The sequence below is a fragment of the Macrobrachium rosenbergii genome, chromosome 48, assembly GCF_040412425.1.
Source record: "Macrobrachium rosenbergii isolate ZJJX-2024 chromosome 48, ASM4041242v1, whole genome shotgun sequence".
NCBI lineage: Eukaryota > Metazoa > Arthropoda > Malacostraca > Decapoda > Palaemonidae > Macrobrachium > Macrobrachium rosenbergii.
Genome location: NC_089788.1, coordinates 60,843,231 through 60,862,242, shown reverse-complemented (window position 1 = coordinate 60,862,242; position 19,012 = coordinate 60,843,231). Strand labels below are relative to the sequence as shown.

Below are 19,012 nucleotides of genomic sequence, written 5' to 3'. Positions count from 1 at the left end.
GTCTGTGGCCGGCCAATAAAGAATTAGGGGAATTTATTTCCGGTGATAGAAATTCGTTCCTCGGTATAATGTGGTTCGGACTCCGCAATAAGCTGTAGGTCCCGTTGGTAGGTAACCAATTGGTTCTTAGCCACGTAAAATAAGTCTAATCCTTCGGGCCAGCCCTAAGAGAGCTGTTAATCAGCTCAGTGGTCTGGGTAAGCTAAGGTGTACTTTACTTAGTTAGTTCTTTGAGATTTGTTGGACAGCCCTGATCTTCAGTAGCGTTCAGTTACCGAAAAGGGACGTTGGTTAAGACGCTCTCCTAAGGAGCGGGAGGAACTAGGTTCGATTCCTGACGTTGCTGGAACGTATGACGCGCTTCTCGTTAAATCCGTTGGGGATTCGACTGTGGATTGAATGATTTATTTGATAGTTGGTTAACTGTGATGGGTTGCCCTCAATTAGAATAGCTTAGAGTTAACAACCTGTTTTGTATAAGAAATCAGGCTTTGATGATTGCTGAGGTGTATCGAAGCAAGACTTCTATTAAGATCAAAAGACGAAAAGTTGAAAGGTAAAGCTTGCCTCCAATATCGTCCCTTGACGCGTGACGAGAGACAGACAGTCAGCTAGACAGGGTCTTCCTTTCCCATTGTGTCTTGTACTTTTTCCCCTTGTGAATTTAATATCTTTTTGCTTTGATAGTCCACTTATGCTTTGTCTCGTTCTTTAAATCTCTTATCTCCTCCTCTTTCCTATTCTCCTTTTCAGTATTTGGTAAATCTGAGAATAAGGAGCAGCATTAACATATCGCTGCGATTACCAGACCAAAGAGGCGAAACGTCTGTTGTTTGAACAGAAATGTCACCTATTTATAGCAAGTAACTAAAGCTGGGGCCATAACCCCAGTCAAGTCTGAAATTCTCAGAAATTCAATGAAGTTGTCGTCCACTAGTCTTTCTAATCAGATGGACCATTAGTGTGTTAAGCTAATATTGTCGTAGAGTCGAAAGTCTTCAATCGCTTAGTGGCGCCTTCGCCATGACACTCCCTGTCCCTGACGAAGGATTTAAGGAAAGTAAGCTTATACAATCACGACAAGAGGAAGTATCCGTGATGCAATAATGACGTTATGCGACTCACTACGATACTGCGTGATCGTTGGCCAGGAGTATTGACATTTCTATTAGCGAAAGAATCAGACAGAAACCAATAAAACCTGAACAGAAAGCCGAAAATAACGATTACATAGTGACAAGATCTTGATAAAGTCTTGACAAATTTTAGGGGAAAATCAGGCATTAACTTTCACCTGGACTGAATCTTTTGAAGTGAATTTAATATAGAAATGCCTTTATTATTACTCCCAGAACATTCCCGAGCTCGTTTTTCTATTAGTAAAGGTCTGTCGCAGTTTCCTTTCGTATTTAGTCTATTTTCAATAGCACTGATTCATTGTTCGTTGCATTTCTTAAATATGCATTTAAAGATGCAATGAGGCAGCAAAATGCCGAATCTCTCTCTCTCTCTCTCTCTCTCTCTCTCTCTCTCTCTCTCTCTCTCTCTCTCTCTCTCTCCCCTTGGAATGTGGAAGCTAATGAGTGGCTGCAAACAGAGGGTAACTCCTCTATTTAACGGGTTTAATTGTACGAGAGTGAGAGTCTTCCATAAGACGACGTTTCGTGAACAAGAATTGAGAGAGAGAGAGAGAGAGAGAGAGAGAGAGAGAGAGCTATAAAATGCGTATTGGGCTGTAAAGACAGGAGGAGAGATCTTGGAATCTACTACTGGGAAGTTAATGGAAATGAGAAACTATTACTTGAAATTCCGTAAGACTGAACGAGATGTATACGTAGTATTGGATGAGTTCATTAGTGTCCACCTCAAAACATGTGTCCCTAGAAATTATGCTTCATTTCCCAGGCAAAATGATTCCAAGGCTTTCACAAATAATGCCCTCATTTTTTGCCTAAAAAGGTTTTACAAATAGAAGCTGAAGAAAGTCTTGTCAGACATGACAGGCAGAGATTCCACTAAACAGCAACATCAAAACTTGGTCTGGAGACACGAAACCCAGCCTCCCCTTCAGCTTCCCCTGACAAGGGAAATGCACGAAATGTCCCGTGACACAAAAATGCCAAAGACATTTTTACCTCAGGTCTTTGCCCCTCTGTAATGCAGAAGTTCTGAAACCATGGAGAGAGAGAGAGAGAAATTTAATTACCATGTATATGAATTATTTTCATTCTTGTTTCTCCCGTACGCAGTACATATTTCATTTCTCTTCTGCTTTCGTTTCGGAAATATCTTCCATGTTCAATGGTTTGTCTAACATTGACGTTAAGTCTCCTTTCATTTTCCTTTTAGAAAAAGGCGATGTGTACAGTCATAAAGTTTTTAGTTTTCTTTTTATTTTCTCCCTCTCCCCTTAGTTTTTCTGCACGGACGTTGTCTATCTACTTATCTATCTATCTCGCAAAATTGTTTCCTTATCATATCGAGGTGAAAAAGCATCTTAGATATTGTTCTATAATCATGACATAGTTTTTTTTTTCTTAGAGTATTCTCAGATTAATACTTCACTTTCACGTCAAGTTCAGTTATATTCACAGATAAAGGTAATTAAAGAAATGCTCCTCATTCTAAATGGTGTCTTTCAGGACTGAAGCATTAATTTATTTATTTCGAATAATCCACACGATATGTCTGCATAGCATGAGATGTATTTTAACAATACTGAATGACTGTGAAACGATGACATTTCACGGAACCGAATGACGAAAGGATGAGGCGTTTTTCTAAAACGGGTCGTAAGCTTGACGCGCTTTTTCTCTCTCGCATTGGTCAAATGCTCCACTTTGAAATCTCGAATGTTCGCCTTAGACACTGCAGCTTTTGATTAGATTCCGCATCCCGAAATCAACAGAGGTCCTTGTCATTAAATACTAAAAAAATAGGAACCTCTTTCAAAGATGCGATGTCTGTATTTGTATTTTGTAGTTCAGCATTTATTGTACCTAAGGTAGATAGTGATGAAAGACATAAATAGGTAAATGGAGAAATGTAACAGCCAGTAAATACGTGAGAGACACACGAAAGGATACGAAGAGAGAGAGAGAGAGAGGTATTGCGACAGCAGTGTGAGTTTCTCTTAAAAAATGAAAGGAACAACCTTGAGTGTTGTTGCTTTACCTCGCACGAAGTCTCATCGTCATTAAGTTCCTTTGATCTATTTTTCCACATGACTTAGAAGAGCACCCTAGAGAAGTGTCCTCATTAATACGCCTTAGTCGGTAGATTCTTCCATTTTTCTTATGGCCTATTTTGGTACCGTGCCCTAATCCAGGATGGTTCTAAAGCAAAAGAAAGCAGATACTGTCATTAGCATCCTCTGACTTCGGGATGAAAACACGCTTCCTTTGTGAAATCAGACTTCGACCGCCTCCTGTGATTTGATACACAAAGCGTTTGCCGCGTTGCAAGTAGTGAGTTCGACGTGCGCCTCTGCAGCTCCTATGTAGGTGAAGTAGAGGCCGTGAGGCTTAGCAGGTTTAGAATGGCGAGGGTTGTTGTCTTTCCATGAAGTCACCCAAAAGACTGGTAAACAAAAATGTGTTCTGTTTTCATTTTGTTTTGTATTTCCATATCTAACCAATTGTTCACTTTTCATTTTAGCTTGTTGGTGGGGGACCTTCATGGGTAGCCAAGTTCCGTGCCATACAAGTTCCGGTGACCGTCTGGAAAGTAACAGGGCTCAAAATCGAGGGTTCCAGGTAAGTTCTCATCAGAGCTGATAAGGGTTAAGAAGGCTATGCTGCCTCACACTGTGATTGTAGAAACATTGCTGTGACTGTATAGTAAACTACTCTGGAACCATCCATCTTCTTCATAAATAAAATGAACAAGAGAAGAAAAAGTTGTGCAAAAGGTTGAAAAAAAATTTCCCATCACATTTTGCAAAAATGTTATGCCACTGTATTGCAATCACGATAGCGATATCCCAGTCTCTCCCTCCCTCTCTTTTTCTTTCTCCCTCAGGCTGTGTGATAATGGACTCGGAATTTTAATATCATTTTGATAGGTCCTCACATATAGTTTTTTGTGCAGTGTTCTCGAAGCCCTGCCAGTTTCCTTGCATGATTATTATAACCTTAATATTTTTTGGGGGGAGTGAAGGTTATTTAATTTGAAGTTTGAAAAAGGTGAGCTGCTATAATTCGAAGCAAACAAAGTAAGTTTTCAGGGCCCTTCTCTTCCTTAACTATTTAACGGCGAATTGCATCTCATAAAACGTTTCCAAGAGAAATTTGAAAGATGTTAAAGTCTTGACGAAGCAACTTTATCAGAGAGTTAATTACAACGCAGATTTGGTGGCTGAAAATAACAAGAAATATTTTCTCTGTTATTACAAAAGAGGTTGAACTCAGATAAAGGATTTCATTTTAGTTCTATTTAGGCTACATTAACGTTTTCCAGAGATTCCATTGTGTTAATAGTGCTCAAAGGAAACGTTTACTGGATATTAGTAACGCTTGATCCGGTTCCATTTCGAAAACAAATCCTCTGAAAAGCGAAACTGTAATATGCTGGAAGCTTTTGCATTACCCTGTCAAAGTTGACACTTTTGGAAATACAGAAGTTGATCCGTTTGTCGTTGTGTCTGTTCGGCTTTTCTCTTCTCTTTTGTCTCTTCATTTTTAAGAGAGTGGTTTGTTTATGGAAAGGAATAATGATGTTACCTATGCTCAGTGTTTTGATTCAGCTCGTGTCCAGAATTACTGCGCTGGGGATACAGAGTCGATAAGATAGAATAATACCAGTGGTCTCACAGGGCGAGAGAGTGACATCACCGGGAAGTATCGAGAGGAAAGGTAGAAGTTAATGCTGTGGAAGAAAAGAACGGGGTAGAACCACTTGCCATTTTGTATTCACCTTGGGATTTTACTTTGTAACTCAGTCTCTCTGATAATGATTGATTGCTTTATTTTTGTTTACTGTTGTATGAATAACAAAGGTTATCTCTCGCAAAAACAACTGAATACACAACTGGGCATTTGACAAATTTTCCAGTATTGTCAGCACCGCCTCTTTTTCTGCCTACCAGCATTGGCAACATTGCTACGAATTTGCAACAAGAGGACGTCCAGTGCCTAAGTCAGCACCAGACAGTAACTTCTTACGCCGGTGGCGTCATTCATATAATGCAGTGTTTGAATTAAATGTCATTAGCAGCCAGGAAATTATATTCAGTATGCAGATGGTGGGGCTGTCTGTTATCAATGCTCCCGTGATTGCCTGTTTGGTCCTACCAGGGACTTACGGTGGCAGGGACTGGTAACCTGAACAATATTTCGTGAATTGGTGAAATCTTAGTTTTAAAAAGAAACATGTTAAGTTTTTTAGGTATATTACTTGGATTTATGGCTCTAATCATCAGGGTGCCTGAATAGTGCGCACCCATGAAGTGAAAGAGAGAGAGAGAGAGAGATAACAAAAACAATTGAAATTCCCACTTATGATTCCGGGCTGGTTTCATATACATTACATTAAATCATAAAAAGTAGGAAATAAATAAAAGAAGATAAAGGAAAGAAAATGACATAAAAATTTAGTAAGGAAATTCCTACATCAGATTATCTCGTCACTATTCAATTAATTTTTTGCTAGAGGTCAATGAACTCCTTTTGAGAGTTTTGGAACTGGCCCACTTTCTCCTCTACGTCGACGTCGATCAGAGATTTATTTATTTTCTCTCTGATTTATTTTACTGTTTCGGATGAATGGGAGGAAGAGGAGAATGGAAGATGAAATCACCTACTGTGAATTCTTAGGTATTTTAGAACAATTTTCCGTTCCATAATGGATCCGTATCTAGTAAGATGCATTTCGAGATTTCCTCTTCTAATCGCCTCGGTATGTTTTCTTGGTTGCAAAATCTAATATATTGGGAGAACCTAATTTCAGAATGTGCTTCATCTTTGTATACTTTTTAAAGTGCGATATTTTTATCCTAACCAAACTATATTTGACTTATGTTCATTGTTTTAGTTTTCTGAAAAGAACATTATTATGCTGGCTTTGTCTGTCCGTCCGCAATTTTTTCTGTCCGCTCTCAGATCTTCAAAACTAATGAGGCTAGAGGGGTGCAAATTGGTGCTTTGATCATCCGCCCTCCAATCATCACACATACCAAATTGCAGGCCTCTGGCCTCAGTAATTTTTTTTTTATTTAAGGTTAAATTTAGCCATAATCGTGCGTCTGGCAACGATATAGGCCAGGCCACCGAAAGATAGATCTATTTTCGGTGGCCTTGATTACACGATGTACAGAAAACTCAATTGCGCCCAAGAAACTTCGGCGCATATTTTTCTTGTTTCATTTATTCTGACCAAAACTAAACAAACTACCAGTGATAGAATGTCTTGTGATTTTGCGGGGGGGGGGGGCTGTTTCAAAAATTCTCTCCTGATCTTTGAACTCTTAATTTCAAACCGTCTTTGAAACGTTACGAAACTCCAGTGACCCCGAAAGGGAAAAGACCTAAAAAGAACCATAATTTAAAATTTTAAGATAAAAACAAGAAATTTGATTCGATGTTTTAATCTAATATTCATAGCTTTCCAAGTGTGTTTGCTGTTTTCGGGAATAATTTTTCAATGTTCATTATCTTGCTTGTTTATTTTATTTATTTTTCCATTCATTTACATCTTTTTATCAGAACTCACACCAACTGTCCCTGTGCTCCTCAAAAAGCTGCTTTCTCCACTTCCTTCTGATCTAAATTTAGACTGTTGTTAACTGACTCTTCTCAGTCCCCGTAATATCAAAAAATAATAAAATGATATCAAGGGAATGCCAACAATGTCAGTAAATGATAACAAAAGAAAAACAAATGATAAGAGAATAACAAGAGAAAAACAAGATAGAATGACAAGAGAAGAAAGTGATAACAAGTCAATAACAGGAGAAAAAGAAAATGATAACAAGCAAATAACAAGAGGCTAAATGGATAATTTCCCCACTACAAGAAATCTAACCTCACGCGCATTTAGCCCCACCAAATAGGGGTCACCTTTTACTTGCGAGGTCTCATTAGCTACCCTGGAGAGAGAGAGACCTTACTTTATGTGACACGCCTATAATTCTATAGAGAGGATTTTTTATGCGCTACTTAATTCATGTTTAATCGTCATAGACCTTGGAGGAATAGCCTCAAATCTTAATTAACTCCGAATATGATACTAACCTAGCGTCGTACCTTTTACAGCTCTTATCTTTGTTCCAGGTATATTTTACATATAATAGAAGATAGAATTTTATCATAATGTTCCTAAACAGTAGTAAAGATGTGATTTCAGACAATCTTTTAAAAATAAGTGGTACAGATCATTATGGGATCATTCTTCTTCTTTATCCACCGATCGATCCAGAGATCGATGACTGAGCGAAAGCTGCATCAGCTCCAGAGACAAGACTAGGAAATTGCAGACAGCCATGGACGACAAAAGCAACAACAAAGAAAGGGCAGAAAAAAACACATTAAAAATCGGAGAGGAAAGAGACAAGTGAGTGTCGCAAAGCCGAAAGCAAAAACGAATATTCTCACCTCAAACTTCGATAAAGAAATGGCGCGAGAGTGAAGAGACGTAGACATTCTGCGAGGGAAGACAAAGAGATGATTAGCTTCCATTTTCTCCTCTCGAATTTTCTTCTCTTTATGCGTCAAAGGAGGTTGTTGGAGGAAGTTCTGCTTTTCGACTAGGAGCTAGCTCCCAGTGGAGTCTCGCACCTTCACTCCGACATACAGTGCATTATGAAATGAACATTTCACATACATGCACACGAGTGGTTGGGCTTGCTCCCTTGAAAACACTAACCTCCTTTGCTGACCTAAGAGCTGGAATAGCAACCTGGGTGTTCGAATGACTGCGATGGTTGTAACCAGGGTTTATATACGTGCAGGCCCTAGCAACCTCATCCCAAATGGCTTGCAGAGAAGTGGAAGGCTGGCACCAACTGCTGCCCATCTCACAAGTGAGAGACAAGAGATCGAATCCAGTGACAGTGACTGAGGGATATATATATATATATATATATATATATATATATATATATATATATATATATATATATATATATATATATATATATATATATATATATATATATCAGAATCCCTTCCCAAAATCATTGATGGTGCCTCTCTTGCCACAAGTACTCAATGATGTGTTTGGCAGATTGTGGAAGGTGGTGGGTCATAACCAGGATTGAGATGGGTGACTCTACAAGGGGAGAAATTATGTAATTACATATATATATATATATATATATATATATATATATATATATATATACACACATTTATATATATAAATTTATAGATAGATAGATAGCTACATAGATGGACAGTTAGGCAGATAAGGAAGAGAGAGAGAGGGCAGAAATTACTCCAAAACTATATTAAAATACCAAAAACGCTTGGTAGTTTCGTCTTGTGTTTCATTCGTCTTGTATACACACACATTATATATATATATATATATATATATATATATATATATATATATATATATATATATATATATATATATATATATATATAATTATATGTATATAATATATATACATATGTATATATATATATATAATTATATGTATATAATATATACATATATATATATTATATATATACATATTTCTATTTATTTACATATAATATATACTATCTGACGGGGATTTATTGTTGCAGGCTAATCACACGTCTCACAACGCATGGAAGAAAACCTGGACCGCTCAGGCGAAAAATGACCATTAACCCATAAAGCACCTGAAGGAAAACCTGACGGAACTGGTAAATAAGGAAATTTCATTCAATTTGTGTGTGCTTGATGTTTGCCACGAAGGGTAGGGGTCTGATTTCGAGTTATAAGCTCTGGCCACGTGCCAGATTTTGTCTTGGTTTGTCAGCCGGTTCGGATTTCTATAGCGCACAAACATACAAACGTTCACTCATATATATATATATATATATATATATATATATATATATATATATATATATATATATATATATATATATATATATATGTTGTTTGTGTGTAAGTGGAAGTAGACCTAAAACTTAACTATCTTTTTAATTTGTTGATTTATTTGTTTTTCTAATAACTGATCTCCTCTTTCTGTATTTCCCATTACCTTCTATTACTTTTTTCGAATGAACACCATATTCTTTGGGAGCTTGAATTTCAGGTCAGTAGCCCTGTAGGCCTGTTCCAAATGAATAGGGTTCTTCTTTTGAATAATAATAATAATAATTAATAATAATAATTTAGTGATAAACGAAACAAAACGGCAATAAATTTAATTGACCCTTCAAAAAAGAAAATATTTCCAAGGAGAATAAGACTTGAAAAAGAATTTGTAACAGATAATCATCGCCCAGAACGCTTAATAAAATCTGTTCCTCTCAGGTTTGGTGTAATTAAGCAAAGAGATTAAGATTTGACGAGTGGAATATTATTCAGGACTTTCATCATTTGTATTCTGCCTTTTGAATCTCGAATTCCTTTTGTGATTTCCTTAGCTGAAATGAGAGGGATTTTGATCTTTAGTTGTTGAGGCGTTTTATTACAATGTTAATGAGGTTTTCCTTTCCTGCTTTGCGGTTGTATCCTGATCTTTCGTATTTTATGTTGGCTATCCTTGGTTACGGAGTTGGAGGAAAGTTTGTTTCCTTCATGTTTGTGGGTGTTTGTGTAGGGAGTTTGTGTTTGTTAGTTTAAGCAGTATATCTCGATAAGAGGCGAACAAATCTGGATGAAATTCAGCGAGGTTACCCCGCAAGATGATTCATTCTTGGAGAAAAATCAATTCAAAATTGATGATTTGGTGGCATGTAACCACCTAACCCATTCTCTAAGATTGGGGTTCTCGCTGATGTCAGTAAAGGCCTCATAACCGAGTATACGTTCGTAATAGCCGTTTTTTATGGAAGGATTTTAGTAGTGGTTTCGTAAGAAGCAAGTTTATCTATTTAACTTGTAAGGGCGGATGTATGAACTCTATCGAACCCACTTTCTTTTTACGAGATCTGTTTCTTTTCTTTGAGAACAGGTAATAATATTCTTGAATTTCTGTAGATTTCTCTTTATTCTCCAAGGTAAGAGTAGTTCTGGCATCTTTTCAATCATTTTAGTATTCATATGGTGTTTTGCAAGTCTGAATAATTTCAAGGTAAATCAGAAAGTTTTTCATTAGGTTACTGGCCAAAGGAAACGGCAAATCCGATCATAGACATTATAATTGCCTTCCTTATAGAGAGAGTTTCCTTGCTATAATACCCATCTTCCTCCCATCTGGCTTCTGACGTAAGTTCCAGGCTAATCTCTTCGACCTTTCCTCTTTTGTGTTAATCAAATGAGAGTTTTAAGAAGATGATCATCTCATAATTACTTTTGTCTTATTCCACTCTTTTCTCATAAATCGTTGCTTATTAGCAATTAATCATAGAGCGACAATTCCACAAACTTTCTCTCTTTTTCAGTTATGGTTTGATAGTAACGAGAGTTTGAAGTGCAAACGCATATGTGGATGTCTGACAGGGAAGACATGTAGCAAAATTCTCTCTCTCTCTCTCTCTCTCTCTCTCTCTCTCTCTCTCTCTCTTGTCAGGGGAAGCTGAAGGGGAGGCTGGGTTTCGTGTCTCCAGACCAAGTTTTGATGTTGCTGTTTAGTGGAATCTCGGCCTGTCATGTCTGACAAGACTTTCTTCAGCTTCTATTTGTAAAACCTTCTTTTTAGGCAAAAAATGAGGGCATTATTTGTGAAAGCCTTTGAATCATTTTGCCTGGGAAATGAAGCATAATTTCTAGGGACACATGTTTTGAGGTGGACACTTTAATGAACTCATCCAATATTATGTATATATACATCTCGTTCAGTCTTACGGAATTTCAAGTAATAGTTTCTCATTTCCATTAACTTCCCAGCAGTAGATTCCAAGATCTCTCCTCCTGTCTTTATAGCCCAATACGTTTTTGATAGCTCTCTCTCTCTCTCTCTCTCTCTCTCTCTCTCTCTCTCTCTCTCTCTCTCTCTCTCTCTCTCTCTCTCTCTCTTAGCGTTAGCAGGACATTCAATTCTTGTTCACGAAACGTCGTCTTACGGAAGACTCTCACTCTCGTACAATTAAACCTGTTAAATAGAGGAGTTACCCTCCGTTTGCAGCCACTCATTAACTTCCATATTCCAAGGAGAGAGAGAGAGAGAGAGGAGGAGGGAGAGAGAGAGAGAGAGAGAGAGAGAGAGAGAGAGAGAGAGAGAGAGAGAGAGAGAGAGATTCGGCATTTTCCTGCCTCATTTAATCTTTAAATACATATTTAAGACCATCTTAACAAAAGTTTTGTTTTATGCAACAAACAATGAATCAGTGCTATTGAAAACAGACTAAATACGAAAGGAAATTGCGACAGACTTTTGCTAATAGAAATACGAGCTTGGGAATGTTCTGGGAGTGATAATAAAGGCATTTCTATATTAAATTCATTTCAAGAGATTAAGTCCAGGTGAAATTTAATGCCTGATTTTTCCCAAAAATTTATCAAGACTTTATCATGATCTTGTCACTTTGTAATAGTTATTTTCCGGTTTTATTGGTTTTTGTCTTATTCTTTCTCTGATAGAAATGCCAATACTCCTGGCCAACGACCACGCAGTATTGTAGTGAGTCGCATCACGTCGTTATTGCATCACGGATACTTCCTCTTATCGTGATTGTATAAACTTACTTTTCTTCACTCCATCGTCAGGGACAGTGAGTGTCATGGCGAAGGCGCCACTAAGCGATTGAAGACTTTCGACTCTACGACAATATCAGCTTAACACTCTAATGGTCCACCTGATTAGAAAGACTAATGGACGACAACTTCATTGAATTTCTGAGAATTTCAGACTTGACTGAGGTTATGGCCCCAGCTTTAGTTACTTGCTGTAAATAGGTGACATTTCTGTTCAAACAGTAGGCGTTTCGCCTCTTTGGTCTGGTATCACTTATTTTTAAAAGATTACCTGAAGTCATATCTGTACTATTGTTTAGGAACAAGCAAGTAACACTCATATACCTAAACACCAATCTACCACCGTCATATTTTGGCTCCTCGACCCGAATGTAAATAACGAATTTCCTTGAGATTATGTTTCCCAGGACAAAGAGAACGGGGCTTCTGGCTTATAACGAGGTCCCTAGGTCCCTGCCTCTCATGGAATTAGGTTATAATGTGGGATATTATAATAAAATCTATCTTCTATTATATGTAAAACATACCTGGAACAAAGATAAGAGCTGTAAAAGTTTAAAAAAATCTTGATCAATTAATATATGCACAAAGGTACGACGCTAGGTTGTTATTATATTCGGAGTTAATTAAGATATGAGGCTATTCCTCCAGTCTCTATAGAATTATAGGCGTGTCACATAAAGTAATCTCTCTCTCTCTCTCTCTCTCTCTCTCTCTCTCTCTCTCTCTCTCTCTCTCTCTCTCTCTCTCTCTCTCTCTCCAGGGTAGCTAATGAGACCTCGCAAATAAAAGGTGATTCCTCTATTTGGTGGGGCTAAATGCGCGTGAGGTTAGAGTCTTGTAGTGGGAAATTATCCATTTAACCTCTTGTTATTTGCTTGTTATCATTTTCTTTTTCTCCTGTTATTGACTTGTTATCACTTTCTTTTCTTGTCATTCTCTCATTATATCTTGTTTTTCTCTTGTTATTCTCTTGTTATCACTTGTTTTTCTCTTGTTATTTTCTTGTTATCATTTACTGACATTGTTGGCATTCTCTTGATATCATTTTATCATTTTATGATATTACGGGGACTGAGAACAGTCAGTTAACAACAGTCAAAATTTTGATCAGAAGGAAGTGGAGAAAGCAGCTTTTTGAGGAGCACAGGGACAGTTGGTGTGAGTTCTGATAAACAGATGAAAATGAATGGAAAAATAAATAAAGTAAACAAGCAAGATAATGAACATTGAAAGATTATTCCAGAAAACAGCAAACACGTATGGAAAACTATGAATATTAGATTAAAACATCGAAGCAAATTTCTTGTTTTTATAATAATATTTGGAATTATGATTCTTTTTAGGCCTTTTCCCTTTCGCGGCCCATGAAACTTTAACCACGGCCCTGTGGTGGCCTGGCCTATATCGTTGCCAGACGCACGATTATGGCTAAATTTAACCTTAAATCAAATAAAAATTACTGAAGCTAGAGGGCTGCAATTTGGTATGTTTGATGATTGGAGGGTGGATGATCAACATACCAATTTGCAGCCCTCTAGCCTCAGTAGTTTTTAAGATCTGAGGGCGGACAGAAAATGTGCGGACGGACAGACAAAGCCGGCACAATAGTTTTCTTTTCAGAAAACTAAAACAATGAACATAAGTCAAATATAGTTTGATTAGGATAAAATTATCACATTTTAAAAAGTTTAAAAAGATGAAGCACATATTCTGAAACTAGGTTCTCCCAATATATTAGATTTTGCAAATAAGGAAACATACCGGGGCGATTAGAAAAGGAATTCCTCGAAATGTATCTCACATGATACGGGTCCATTGTGGAACGGATAATTGTTCTAAGATACCTAGGAATTCACAGCAGGTGATTCCATCTTCCATTCTCCTCTTCCTCCCATTCATCCGAAATAGTAAAATAAACCAGAGAGAAAATAAATAAATCTCTGATCGACATCGACGTAGAGGTGAAAGTCGGCCAGTTCCGAAACTCTCAAAAGGAGTTCGTTAACCTCTAGCAAAAAATTGAATAGTGACGAGATAATCTGATGATGGAATTTCCTTACTAAATTTCTATGTCATTTTCTTTCCTTTATCTTCTTTTTATTTATTTCTTACTTTTTGTGATTTAATGTAACGTATATGAAACCAGGCCGGAATCATAAGTGGGAATTTCAATTGTTTTTGTTATCTCTCTCTCTCGTTCACTTCCTGGGTTCATACTATTACATAATAAATATTGCGAACTGACATTCCGTCGAGACCCAAAAACAACGGTATAGAAGCAATTCCATCAGGGAACAGCTCCTTGCAATGAGGCAGGATCTTGTTCTGACTCGCGTAAGGGACGTTGCAATGTAGTGTTAATGCCCAGTCATATGACAGAGCCTCGTGTCATGCCGTGTGGTATACTCGTACACAGCAGGGAGAAGCTCGATGTTTTATGACGATTCCTTTGAGAGCCTAAGATGAGCTTGACACGAACAGCGAAAACCCAAGATAATGGATGACGTCATTTCCCGTTGAATGAGTTGGTGCGAGTGATCTGGGATGAAGTGGGATTTTCATGACTCTAAGAAGTGTGGTTAAAGTACCATTGTGAGTAAATTCCTTGACGGCATTTAAAGAAAATGGGTGTATGAAGAATGATTACATAAAGGTTAATGAAAAATAAATCACAAAATTTATTCATTGTTATATGATTGTAATTCATGGCCATGTATGCTAGTTATATCATTTTCATATAAATGCTAAAGTCAATAGCCAATCCTTTCATCCTCTTGACCTGCAAAAGGCTTACGCTTGTATGTATGTTCATCCTCAAGTTCTGGGATTAATTGTCAAAACAGCTCCTTTAAAACTTTAAATCTAACAAAAATCAAGTTATCGTAAGGAAAGAGCAAAATGAAGGAATTGAGCTTGCACGAAAAATTGCTATCTGGTTTTAGCTCACAGATGCAGATGTGAAGATGTGGAAGACTTTCTTAATGGCTGGCCAACTCTCCCTTGTGTTTCCCATGAGGTCTCAGCTGTCTGAGATTGGCAGTTCTGCACAAAGGCATATCTTGGGTGATGACACTATCTTGTGTTAAACACACCTATATTGCCAACAGGCTCAGATGATTTGTGAATTATTTTGTATTTTAAAAATCTTGCAATGAAAACTATCATATTTGGCAACATGTCTGGCAAATTTTATTTTGTGAATATTGTTGCGACAAGCAGCCAAATATTACCAGCATGGATGATTTTAGAATGATCTTATTTTGCTAGTTTCCTGGCCCAAACCTCTCCATATTGCACGCATGTTAGTTTGTTTTGCAAATTAATTTGTAATTCAAGCACATTAGAACGAAGATCCCTATATTGCAACATATTTACAGCATTTATACTCTTTCATCATGCAAATAATTAAGATCCAGGGAGAAGTTACTGAGTCTTTTGTAGGTGTTTCATCATGGAGTTGAACTAAGAACCTTTTATTCTTCTTGCCTGTTGTCTTGCATCCATCGGCATCCTCTGAATGTACATTTTTAGACCAATTGTCAGTTGAGACTAAGAAAAGAAAAGTCGACTGGTCGATCTTAAAGCTACTCCTTGCACAGTGTTTAAAGGTTAGTGATTGCCACAAGGCTCATACCGAACTTTTCACCTGGCACCTTTGTCAGTTCTTTGCGGACGCTCAGACCACTTGAATGAGGACTGTGAATGGAGAGGCAGGAGATGAGCGGAGACTTGTGGAAGATAAAACACAGGAAAGAGATGAGTAGCGGAATTTCACCGAGGCTCCGTAGACCAAGGGAACGGTCTCGTATCGTTGTGGTCCTGTACCTTATCCAACCTGAAACTTAACGAACAAGGCGTGTAAAAGAGAGAAACAGGTGGGTGTGTGTAACTGCAGGAACAAGAGAGAGAGAGAGGGAGAGAGAGAGAGTAATTTGAGATCGTTTTGATAAAAACAGAAGCCGGAACCTCCTTGGATGCTGCTGCCTTTGATTAATGTTGTCTCATCGTCATCAAGTTTGTTGTCCTTTCCTCCACGATACCTGCTTCAAAGGCCTGTGGGAGCAGCCTTCTTGATTGGTCTTCGTCTGCAGATCTGTGTTTCTACCTTAAGAGCAGTATTTTAGTGGGTCTATTTTGTGTTTGTTTTTGTTATTCTTCTGGTCTGTTCGTAAAAACAAATAAGCTGCTCACGCAGATGAAATGGATTATTTTTTTAAAAGTATAATGCGCGATAGTTTTGTTTTACCAGCCAATAAAAGACGTCAGTAATGTTCTTATGGGAACTGACACGACCCTACAAAAATGAATAATCAGGATACAGAAAATCTGAAAACAGTTAGAACTGCAGTAATAACATCAATAATTACGAAGTAGTATATAACAACAAAACCAATCAACGAGTATTTTGCTGCCATCAAAAAATGTTATAAAAATGCGAACAAAAGATTTCTTTCCCTGGAATAGAAAGTAACGTTGAAAGCAAGGCGAGAGAAAGGAACATTCTCTTTTACATCTCCTAGAACAAACTCGCAGCCAGAGAAACACTTTACCCAGGAAAGTTGGTCCTTAAGTCCTATGGAGATTGGCTGTTGTCTCTGGGAGAGGCTCTCGGGGCTTTTCCCTCGGGTGTTCAGTGCCAGGAGGAAACGCCTCCTCCTTCTTTATTGGTCACTTCTAAAAAAGTCTCCTTTCCTTCTCTCGCCTCTCTGTGGAAATAAAGACTGCCTTCTTTTCCATTCATTATCAGACTTCTTCCTCTTTTAACATTTTTCCTCAAGACTGGTAAGTTTGAAGATGATCAATACTAGGCTCACGCTTTCTAGGTCCATGGATCGCTCCCGCTCAACCCCTCACAGTCCACCAACATTAGAAGCGTTTCAAAATCTGCTGGACTCAGTGTGAAAGTTGTGGGGATAGCCTTCTTTGTGCTCCCTGCCAATGGAAAAAAGGGTGTGTGGGAAAAGTATATATGTTTATACGGATATTTTTGTATTATTTAGCAATCTTTATTAACCACTTGAATATATAAATACAATAATAACGCCATTAGCATCAGCAATACCTCATCCAAAGCTATCATTACATCTCGGCGAAACCATCTTTCCCTGACCACCACAGCAAACCCTAACAGCAACACCAACAGAAAACTCATATCACAAGAACACTTTCAGTCAGAAAGGAAAAATTGAAAAAGCAATTAAAAGAGCCGTAGACATATTTTTTTAGAGAGTTAATTTAGGTAGTGAGAAAAACAATAATAATTTAATATGTATGTCTACAGCAACCGGAAACAAGCAGTTAAAAAGGAAACAACCTGAATACCCAGCAGGTATATCCAATCCATCATTCCGGCTCCCTCAGGACAAAACATTCCGAACAACGCAACCACATCAATTCCTTGAGAGATACCAAACCACGCATTAGTTTCCACTCGGGTAATGATTAACCAGGCGATGTATAATTTAACTAAAGCATTGTTCTCATTTTGGGAGTTAGTTGAACTTCCGACTTGGCAGCACTGATTAAAACGCCATAAGTTTGGGAAAACAGATAAAAGGCACATCCGCTCTCACACTTCCTCGAACACGAATATTCAAACACAAACACATCTGCCAAAGACTCACTCGAGTCGAGAACCTGCTGCAGAAATCCCCCGGTGGTTGGTTGCTGTCTGAGGAGAGGAGCCAAGGGCTTTTTCTTCGGATGTTCGGTGCCAGAGGAATCACCTCGACCTTCTTTATGGGATGCTTGTAGAAACTCTCTCTCTCTCTCTCTCTCTCTCTCTCTCTGTACAAATTTGTTACCTCTCCTTTTTTTACTTATTTTGGTATTTTTCTGTCTTCATATATACGGAATTACTTCACCATTAAGCTATTTCTTTTAGGGAAGAGTTCAGGAATATACCATTCTCCTTGGCTGGTAGGTCCAGAGGTACACACAAGCCTTCTATTCCCTTCAGAACATCACCATCATTTCCGAAAAGCCATTGATTGTGCAATGGTCTGTGTTGGCATAATTCGGCTTTATCAAGGCTATTTAGTCACTTTTACTTGAAATAGGATTTTGTGATTTATTTATTGTTTTTTCTGTCTTCATATTTAATTTTCCGGACATCTTATTGATATTTTGATGCTCACCATTAAGCCATTTCTTTTAAGGGCCCATAAACACTATTTCAGTTGACCATATACCATTCTCCTTGGCTGGACAGGTGGGTTCCAGTATAGGTACAAAAACAAGCCTTTCAATTGGCGTTTCTTCAGAACATCACCATCATTTCGTTTGGCGAAAAGCCATTGATTGTCCTCCTGACAGGTTCATATTTACGTCTCCGTAAAAATCAATGGTCTGATATGTTTGAGTACCTGGATAATTCGCAACTGCTCTATTTATCCAAACCAACCAGAGAGCAACTCAGTTCTGATAATCCTTTCATTTTCCATTATTTAGTCACGTGGTATACCGTGTAATGGTTATCCCTAACTGCTGAAATAGGATGACGTTACCTAGTCAGGAATTTTCTACATATTAAATGATTTATTTTATTGTTTTATAATTCCACAAAAAGAAAGATTGAAATACTAATCAATCAAACCAACAAAATGAACCTTCAATTTAACCCTTTTTGAAGAAGATTTCGCATGACATCTTATGATATTTTGATGCTAACACAGGCCTAAGGCCACACCTTCATATATACATTGTAACACACCTGTCCATACACAGTGAACAGGGGCACAAACAACGAAATATATGGTTTCAACGTTTAAATAGTGTTTTATGGGCCTTCTTATATATTACATATATATATATATATATATATATATATATATATATATATATATATATATACTACAGAAAACGGATCTCTTCGGATCTCGTGTTATGTCTGTTCGTGTCTGTCTGTCACGTGGGTACGGGTTTGAAACCTACTCTATTGTGTAAGTTTGGTCAAATGATGGGTTGGCCACGTGCCAAGTTTGTCCAGACTCCGGTTTGGACTCCTATAGTCCAAACAAAAAAACATACAAACATTCACTTTTATTTATAATATATATATATATATATATATATATATATATATATATATATATATATATATATATATATATATATATACACACACAGAGGATAATGTGTTTGCAAGTGCTTATGAAATACATAAACGATGAACACTCGTTATCTAAACCGTCACAACAACATATCTTCCACAAGCACCACAACCACCAGC

General features: G+C 37.5%; 1 long non-coding RNA gene across 1 annotated transcript in view; it reads left to right on the top strand.

Moving 5' to 3' along the window:
• Positions 1 to 19,012, top strand: part of LOC136831450 (uncharacterized) — a 54,680-nt gene that overhangs the window by 20,257 nt on the left and 15,411 nt on the right. The window contains exon 3 of the long non-coding RNA XR_010850882.1: positions 3,658 to 3,755. This is a non-coding gene — a long non-coding RNA (uncharacterized lncRNA). The remainder of the gene's footprint in view (positions 1 to 3,657; positions 3,756 to 19,012) is intronic.